General features: G+C 38.5%; 1 pseudogene across 1 annotated transcript; it reads right to left on the minus strand.

Annotated features, from left to right (window-relative positions):
- Nucleotides 1-2,765: 2,765 nt before the first annotated feature.
- LOC149831168 (auxin-responsive protein SAUR78 pseudogene) lies at nucleotides 2,766-3,222 on the minus strand (annotated as a pseudogene). Its single transcript, XR_016432990.1, has one exon. The product of XR_016432990.1 is annotated as an auxin-responsive protein SAUR78 pseudogene (transcript).
- Nucleotides 3,223-9,541: the final 6,319 nt, after the last annotated feature.

Consider the following 9,541-nt stretch of genomic DNA (forward strand, 5'->3'; position numbering starts at 1 on the left):
TTGATTTGATATATTTTCAGAGCAGATTAGGTCATAGTACTGTATATAACCGATTCCTCAATTATATTCAATCCTCGACACATCTCGCTTCATGGAGATGTGCTGGCCTATATAACCGATTCTTGAATTATAATCAATCCCCACCACACATCTCATTTCATGGAGTTGTGCTTGTCCTACTCTCAACGATCTCAAGTGAGATGTGCAGTGAGTATTTTATGTAGCCTACGATTGGTTATGTACAATGAGTCTCTCTCTTGTGCCTTGTGCATGTGTATGTGTACTTTACTGTGTGTGATTTAGAAAAGGTAAAATTAATAATTTGTTTTTTTTATACAGTCAGCACAATCCGTTGCGATTTTATAGTCTAAATGAAGGGAATTATATTTGGATTCATTTCATTAGTATCCTTTTTCTTTTGTTTCGTCATTATAAATGTATCTATTTAGAATCTTTTTTGTCGAGTCAAGAAAAAATTGTACACTAATCTTGTAAATGTTAGTGATACATAGAAAGATACCCATATATATTCTTTCAATGAAAGATTTCATAAAAGAGCGTTAAAATACATGATAAACTAGAAAATAGAGCTGATGATTATTACATATTTGGCCACTCTTGTTCTTGCTTGACTAAAAGATAATCATAAGAGGCTGATTATAACTTACAATGGCCATTTGTAGTAGGAAACTCCACAACCAATTAAATGATATATATAGATGAAGAAATTAAGCTGCTTAGGCAGACCTCCACCTGCAGTTATACAACTCATACCATTGGGTTTTGAACTTGCAACGTCCCAATACAAGGTCACGTATACTAACTGCTCCTACCAAACAAGTGGAAAAGCTGAATTTCTAGATCTGGTGCATCTAAAAGGACATATAAACACTGGAAATGAATAGGAGCCCATTTGAGCACAAACCTAGCCTGTTCTGGCTCCACCTTGTTTGCTTGAACTAGCTAGCTAGGTTCTAACTCAGCTTGAGTCAAGCTCAAGTTCATCCACAAAAACACTCTGCATATAGCGATTCTCTGTCTGTTTAACAGAAGCAGAGAAAATCGCTAGACATGTTTGGTGATTTTCTGTGATTACTTAATCATGTCTGGGAGAGAAACTATATAAAAAGTAAATTCTTTTCAAATTTAAAATGGAAAAGTAGAAAGGGACACGATTTGACTCTCCACCACCCGATAGAAGGACGAATGTCCCAACCACATGAGCTTTTCCTTTTTGTTATTAATGTTCCCATGTCACGAGGATAATCCAGCTTATTATCGGGTCGTGTCTCTTTTTATACTATTTTTAATGGATAATTTGACAAAAATGGTGTGTCCCGTATCCTTTAGGCTGTGTCCTTGTGACATAGGTTTGGAATATAATGCATAAGCAACCATTTTTTTTTTCTAAAAAAAGGCAAAGTTTAAATGCTTAAAGATTAGGCTCGGGTCAGGTAATTTATGCAAATAAACTGGCTCCAAGCTGACCTCTAGCGTTTTGCAAAAAATTAAGGCTCGTTGTGCAGCCTCACCCAGCGAACAGGGATCCCAGGGAGCAGTTAAGTGCCTGGGTACGCGACACGGCTAATCACATGACAGCATTTCATGTGGGACCTGTGTTATGTAGTTGTGGGCCCCAAGTCCGGAGATCAGGTGACATATGATGGCACAAAAATTTGTGCCTGATCACCCTCCATCAGGGGGGATAAGGCATGTCGGTTGTGGGGACGGAGGGTGATCAGGTGTGTAAGGCACAATTTTTTGTGCCATCATATGACACCAGATTCAGACTCCACATAGCCGGGCACTTAGCCGCTCCTTTGATCTCAAGTCATCACAGCACTCAGTACCTCAGCCCTCCACTACCACCACACAAAGAAAAAGGAAGCAACCATAGGTACAAGAAGCTAAGCAAGCACAGCCAGGTCACGAACCTAGATGTGGTTTATCCACGTAATAAGCAGCAAAAAATTGAGTAAAAAAAAAAAGACATATGTGTGGGCACGCGCTTTTTATATATATATATATATATATATTAGAGAGAGAGAGAGAGAGTAATGCACTGGTTCTGCCTATTTTCTTGTTATGCCCGGTTAAGCTCATTCTAAAATCATAGTTGTTGATATTTTTTTTCACATCTATCACCATATATGTGATCTATAGATTTTGTTTAGTGGGAAACAACTTTTGGATCACTGAAATCTGACTTGTATACAGGTTTTTCTGGTGACCCAAAATCAATGGCTATGAAGGTATCAATTGTTCCCAGCTCATAAAAATATATTTTTTCATAGGAAAAACATGATCCAAGAGTCAATTATCAGTAAATAGAGCATGCTAAACACATCTAATGGTTCGGGTCTATTAAAATACACTTCAAACTATGGCGCCTAACTGGGCAGAACGAGAAAAAGGAACCTAATATGTTCAGCTCTCTCTCTCTCTCTCTCTCTCTCTCTATATATATATATATATATATATATATATATATATATATATATATATATATATATATATAAAGTGTCCTTTATGAAATAGCAGGAAAAAATCATTAAGATTATGAAAAGAAAACTTGGAATAAAAAATGCAATATTTTCATAAAATCTCTCTCTCTCTCTCTTGTAAATGATGTCAATCAAGACCATAAATTTGGAGACACGAACAGAGTTGAATGGTTTCAGGTCCTACCGTCCTCCATGAACATAACAAATGCCACATTGGTGCATCATCATGTGGGGAATTTAAAAAGCTACTAAGCTATTGTATAGGATAAGAAATTAATAACATACTTATTAAGACTTGATTAGTTAATTCAAATTATCATAGGACAACATGCCTTTAACATGCATACAGCTCTACTAATTCTTCCATGGAGTCAGCAACTACATCAGGATCAGCATTCTCAAGCATCCACAGAAGATGATCGAACAAGACGACCTCACATTGCACTGTGATGCCACCGGCATTTTGCCGGGATCTGTCGATCAATGCGTTCAGCAGGGGATGAGTCAGGTGCTTGGAGCTGATTGCGTAACGCTTGCGGGAACTGCCTACAAAGACAACTTCCCTCCCTTCATCATCCCTTCTTTCTTCCCATAATTCATCCTTCTCTGTCTTTGGACTAAGGCTGCTATAGGTTGAGGAGCTCCTTTGTTTGGAAAAGCTCTTCCATTTCTTCATGATCATGCTTATCTTCTTCATCTTCAAACACAGAGAGAGACCTAGCTTAGAAGCAAATGCTATCCAACAACCTTCATATAGGCTTCAACTTCTTGTCTGATCATGGTGGGTGTCACATCGTTGTCTCTGTACCAGCATACAGAAGGCCCACCCTCTATTCACTATAGGGATTGGTTAACAAACACCTGAACGTAACATTTACTATTCACTGTGTCAAATCAGTATTATTATTATTTTAATAAAAAAAAAACTGCTTGCGCTGAGCAAAGGGGATGGATTCACCATCCTCATCACCGTCTCTTTCCAATCGTCCCTCGTGGATGTAAAACCTCCAGGAATCCTCCTGCTCACCGAGTAGGACTCTCTATTGTTGCGACAAGGGACCTACACCCCAGATATTGAACTCTTGACATCCTTTAGCTCGAATATTGTTAAGCCGTGCCGAGCCATTATTAGCATGTTAAAGTTTTTTTTATGACAGAAGAAAAACTCTCATCAGGTAACTTAATTGACCCACCTTCCTATGAGGTAAAACTCCCGGTTGAGGATACAACCACCTAGCCTTAGGTGCCTCGACCATGATAAAACAATGACAGCCCCTATGCACCAGCTGGATTTCATCCTGAGCTTGACAAGAAAAAGTAACTTGTAAGGGTTCCTCATAGTTGGTAGGAGCTGTCAGTGCATGTATCCTTGTGGTGGGATGTTGCAGGTTCAAACCCCAGTGGTACGTTGAATAATAACTGATACTGGTTTGCTTAACCCTTTCAAAAGAAGAAGAAGAAGTAACTTGTAAGGAGATAAAAGGCTAGCCACTACCTCCATAGCATTAATTTAGACATAACTTGCATATTTCAACTAGGTAGGGCATAGACCCAAGGGGTAGCTTAGTTGGAACGAGCCTCATTTGTTAGAACAGTCGGAGTTCGATTGTCGTTGGTGGGTCTCCTGGGGTCAAGGGGTGCACCCAGTTTTACAACCCTCTAGGGTGGTTTTCCCTTTCCTATGTAAAAAAAAACTAAGTAGGGCATGCTGATGTTAATTTCACAGGGTCTTCCTTAATAGTTGGATTTTGGGCCAAGCGCTTGTTGATCCAGGTCTTGCTCCAGTTGGGTGTGGAATAGGTCAGATTGTGGCGGATGTTACAAGCACTAACCTGCAGGTCCATGTACATTTACCTGCCTTCCCAACTTTATAAGCTTAATGGGTAGGGGTGTCAACAAGCGGGTGTGACACAATTATGACCTGTATTAGATCCAGTGGGTCCAAGTTTGGTTAAAAAAAAAGGAGGTTTGATTAGCTATTCGGGTCAGATCCGTCTGATTAGCATCATGGAGCCGTGTATAGTTTACCTGTGAGTCCCGATTAACATCCACAAATTTTTAATGTAGAAGACATAAAAAACTGTTATTATTACTAGGTTTGGTCCAGGTCTGGTTTTCGCTATAGGACTCAGGTATGGATTTGCCTTTGGTAGGTCCAGTAAGAGCTGGAACTGGTACCTGTACCTCAAAGTTGGACCCGACTTGCTTCATGTGCTGATCAAGTTGGACTGGCTTCTCAGATTATGTTTATTCCTCAGCCCTAGTACTTAGGTTAGATAAACTGGGAGAGTTTGTTCTTAAGTTTGTTGGATACATATCCTCAAGAAATATGGCTTAATTCCACTTGATCTAAAGGCCATCAATTCGAAAGCAATGTGATACTTAATCAACAATTATTCAAATTTGTAGTAGATAAACTTTGTGGTAGCCCACAAGGACTAAGCACACCTGGCTAAGTTGGTTGGCTTAAGGCTATAAAGTTGAATAAGGTCAAGAGTTTGATATGGGGGGTGCATGTCTTTCGCCGCAAGTCCTAAATCAAATGGGAAACTGTTCTCAATGGGCATGGGAGAGTACTTGTGGAGTTCTACACTGGACATTGACTCAAGTTCATGATCAATGTGACACCTCCTGGCCTGCAAGAGGATATCCAAACAATAGTTACCAGTAAGCAAAATGGTTATGAGAAGTGATGCATGAGGAGGAAGCAGGGAAGCGAGTGTTAAAAAGTGGTATAAAGTGAAAAACCATGTGTAGTTGTGAAGTGATTGTGCAAACACATGAAAAATGAAAAGAAACCTCATATAAAGCAATATGAAACACGGGCAAAAGCAAAGGAGAAATGACATGAACACAAATATAAAACAATATAAAACCAATGTATAAGTGTTATTAAAAAAACAAAATTTTGATTCAGAATCCCCAAAAGGGTTTGGCCTAGTGGGATGAGGCCTAGGTTGCTAGGCAGGTGGTCTGGGTTCAAATCCCATGGGCATCACCCCTTGCGCAAGTCCAAGCATGTTGACTCCCTAAGGTTAAGGGGTAAGCTCACGAAGTTTTATGCTGCTAGGACAGCGAAGCAGGCAAAGCCAATGTTGCTTGGTCTGTGATCCTGTGGGCGGTTTCTCTGTGTGAATATAAAAAAACAAACAAACATAAGAAATAAGGTGAGAAGCAAGTGAACAGTGACAAGAAGCGAAAATGAAATGTTAAAAAAATGGAAGGGAATCAATTTTCGAAACAAGGAGAAAATGGGCTTCATTCCCACTAAAGGGATTTGAGTTTTCCATATTTTGAAAGCGAGTTTCCCTTCTTTCATTGAAGTTAGGATTATTTTCCTTATGAAGCCAGCTTTTCGAGAAATGAGTTTCACCAAGCTTCCAATAATTATGATCCAAACCATGCTGGTAGTTTCTCTATGATATATATATAAAAGTAAATCTATAGTTTTTTTTTGGGTAATAAAAAAATCTATAGTTAAAAAGAATGAAATGTTTAATGTCAGCCTTTAATTAGCTTTAGAAACGAATACAGATAAACATCCATAAAAGCTTTTAGGCACCAAAAGAATCAATTTACCAAGCCGACATCAGAAAAAATATAAAGTACATTTTTTTGGCAACCTAAAATCTCTCTCTCTATATATATATCATATGGTAAATAACGACCATACTTTAATTACCCTCGGAAATGCATGTTCCTTCTTAGGGTACTGGTTAATTAATCCCATCTTCATTAATTCAAAGATTTGGTGAGGTATAGGTAACTGTTGTCATCCAAACAAGGTAAGAAAACTAACCAACCTGGTCACTTCTTAAAATTTTACTCTTTCTTATCCTTGACCTACAAATGCAAGGAGTAAAAAAATATTATCTTCCTTGACCTAAAAAAGAAAAAAAAAAGTATCTCAAGAGCAGCAGTGGGATCCAACCATTAAAGCAGCCGCACTTGTCCATATTACATGGCCCTACCAAGTCTTCCACAAAGGTGCTGGAGCAAAATGCCCCCACATTATGGGCCATGACCCCTTGCCTCCCCCAAGAGGGTGCAACATATGCCTCTCACGTTCACACCTTTTGTCATGAAGCTACTGCCTTTCCACACACAGCTTGGCTTGGCTCTTGCTTTTTCTTGCTGGTTTGCAGGTGGGGTTGATCGTACTCACGTGCAACTGCTCACAAAGACATGGGCATGGACGCTACATGCACATACTATACCGCATTGACTGACATAGAAGTGTTGGTATTTTTAATATGTATGCATACCGATCCACATGAGCATATGTACTACTTTTTTTTAACTGAGAAACCACCCCAGGCGCAGAGACCTAGCCCCACTGGCTCAGCCTGTGCTGTCCATGTCGGCGTAAAACTCTGAGGGCTAACCCGTTGGCTCCAAGGAGTCGCCAAGCTTTGGCTTGGGGTGACACCCATGGGATTTGAACCTAGACTGCCCGATCAAACGGTATAGGCTCCATCCCACTACACCAAATCCCTTGGATCTGCGCATACATACTAATATTTAAACATATTTGCATAAAATATGGACAAGTCTTTGGTGCAGATGTGCGTACCACAACCAACGGGGGCTCCGCGTGGTTGGTAGGAGCTGTCAGTGCACGGCTCTTTATGGTGGGACGTTGCAGGTTCAAACCCCAGTGGTGCGTTGAATAATAACTGGTGGGGGACCGACTAGCTCCAGCTTGCCTTTAAAAAAAAAATGTGGGTACCACAGATTTGGTATTAATGAGTAGAATCTCACATTGCATTCCTAAGGATCTGACACGGTTAATTTACCATGGGCCATGTTAACTATAGAGCAAAACTTAATTGAGGACAAAAATGGATGGTTTAGATCGTGTCTAAATGCAACTATTAAAAGATGGCTTCAACCAAAATTTTAAAGATGAAACTTTGTTTTTACGAAGTACAACAACAACAACAACTACTACGCCTTCATCCCAAACCAATTGGGGTCGGCGATATGAACCAACAAAGAAAATCATTCTGGGTCTTCTACATGAATCCTTCTCCTCCATTCATTTCTATCCAATGCCATGTCCTCGGTGAGGTTCAAAGCATTCATATCCTTTCCCATCACCTCCATCCATGTCTTCTTAGGCCTACCCCGACCTCTTTTAACTAATATATTTTCCCATTTCTCCATCCTTCTAACTGGAGCATCATTAGGCCTTTGTAAACTAGAATAAATCTATCCATATTGTTTGATCTATGCAAAAATGCACAATGAGATGTGATTATTTACTTGGTGCACTCGTCTGCATGCGAGCATTATCTTGCAAACATGGGATGTGCACATGATTTCATGATTTCTACTTCATGGTTGCTTAACTAGGAAGCGGATGTAGTAAATGATACTAAAGCAAAAGTGAGAAGCAACACATTTTAAAATTTATAGAAAGCGAGAAGTGATATGAGAATTGAATAAGAATAGGATGGAACACAAATAAAAACTAAAACAAAAAGAGCTATTCTTGAATTTCATGAATTTTTAATTAATATAAGAAATATTTTTTTTTTTCAAAATCTATAAATAATGACTACCAATTTAGAGAAAGCATATAGGAATTAAGTGAGTAGAAAGTGTAAGAGAAAGAACATAAAAAACATGAAAGGAAGTGTGAAGTAACATATAAGAAACATGGATAAAGCTTGTAGAAAGTATAAGAGAAGCTTGGGAGAATCAAATTTCTCATCAAGTTTCATAAGTGGGAAGTATCACAATTCCGAAGTGAGTTTCCAGAAATCTCATGATCTATCTAAAAAGCTTCTGATAACTCTGAGATAAATAGATTCATATGGTTTGATCTATGCAAAAATGCATAACTAGATAGGGTTCCACGACTTGATACAATACACACATCCACACCTGACAGTTATCCTGTAAACATGGGTATATATTTGCTACAGATGATTGTAGGTAGAATGAACAGTGGCTCATGTTTTTCCTTTTTTTCTTGTTAGTAAATCTAACCCTATAAATGTAATCTATATGGTCCATTTAAGTGGAATTCAGCATCTGGATCACAGAACCTGATGTGTACACACTGTTTTTTCGGCGATCTAAAATTCGACAGCCATAAATGCACCAAAAAATCCTGATTAGAAAACACATCTTTTGTTCGAAGAAACACAATCAAAGGGTCTATTTATAACAAATTGACCATGCTGAATACAGACGCTGTCGGGTCGAGTAAAAACAACTTGCACCTCTGAGATCTCAGGTGATTGTACCGACAATCTACTGTAGCAAATATCAGTAAATATGCATCCCACAGTCTCAGCTACAATACATGATTTAGCCATACATTATTATGCAAGCAGTACACTGGATAAAGCATGTAGTGCCAGTGGGCTTGCAGTGTGTGCACAAGGTGTACTGCCAAAAGCCAGTCCTTGTAAAACATGCTGATCTTATCTCTGCAAAATGGGTTTTGACCATAATCAGATTTCCACCAAAATATGGATTTAACAATTCCAATGCATCCAGTTCCTAAGCTCCATGGGCCTGAATTATGCTGGGGTCGGAATCCATTTCCATTGGGTCTGGATCCATTTGATAGAGTGGGACATATATTCGGATTTCAGATTTTTCTTTGGGACATGCTGACTGAATTCAGAAAAAGAAAAACATCGGATCCAATAAATCCATATGGATCTATAACAATTGAGCTGGTCCTGAATCTACTTAGAGACAAGCTACTTGCAACCTTTTTTTTTCTTTTTTCCTTTTTAATGCTGTCATGCACAATTAAAGCAATAAAGTAAAGGAATCTCTTAGGAGAAAAGAAACTAAACGTGGTACAGCTAATTGACAGTGCAATATTCCTAATACAACTTAGATTAATTTTCCAATTGAGACCTATCTTTTCAACGAAATTCAAGAATGCACCTATGGTTTGAAAATTTCCAAATGTGAACTTAAACTGTGTGATGGTAAATAATAATAATAATAACCTATAGGAAATTTCAGCATTAAATTCATAGTAAAATCTTAAATATGACCTTTCAAAATTA

The sequence above is a fragment of the Nuphar pumila genome, chromosome 7, assembly GCF_984573655.1.
Source record: "Nuphar pumila chromosome 7, dmNupPumi1.hap1.1, whole genome shotgun sequence".
In the NCBI taxonomy this organism is placed as follows: Eukaryota; Viridiplantae; Streptophyta; class Magnoliopsida; order Nymphaeales; family Nymphaeaceae; genus Nuphar; species Nuphar pumila.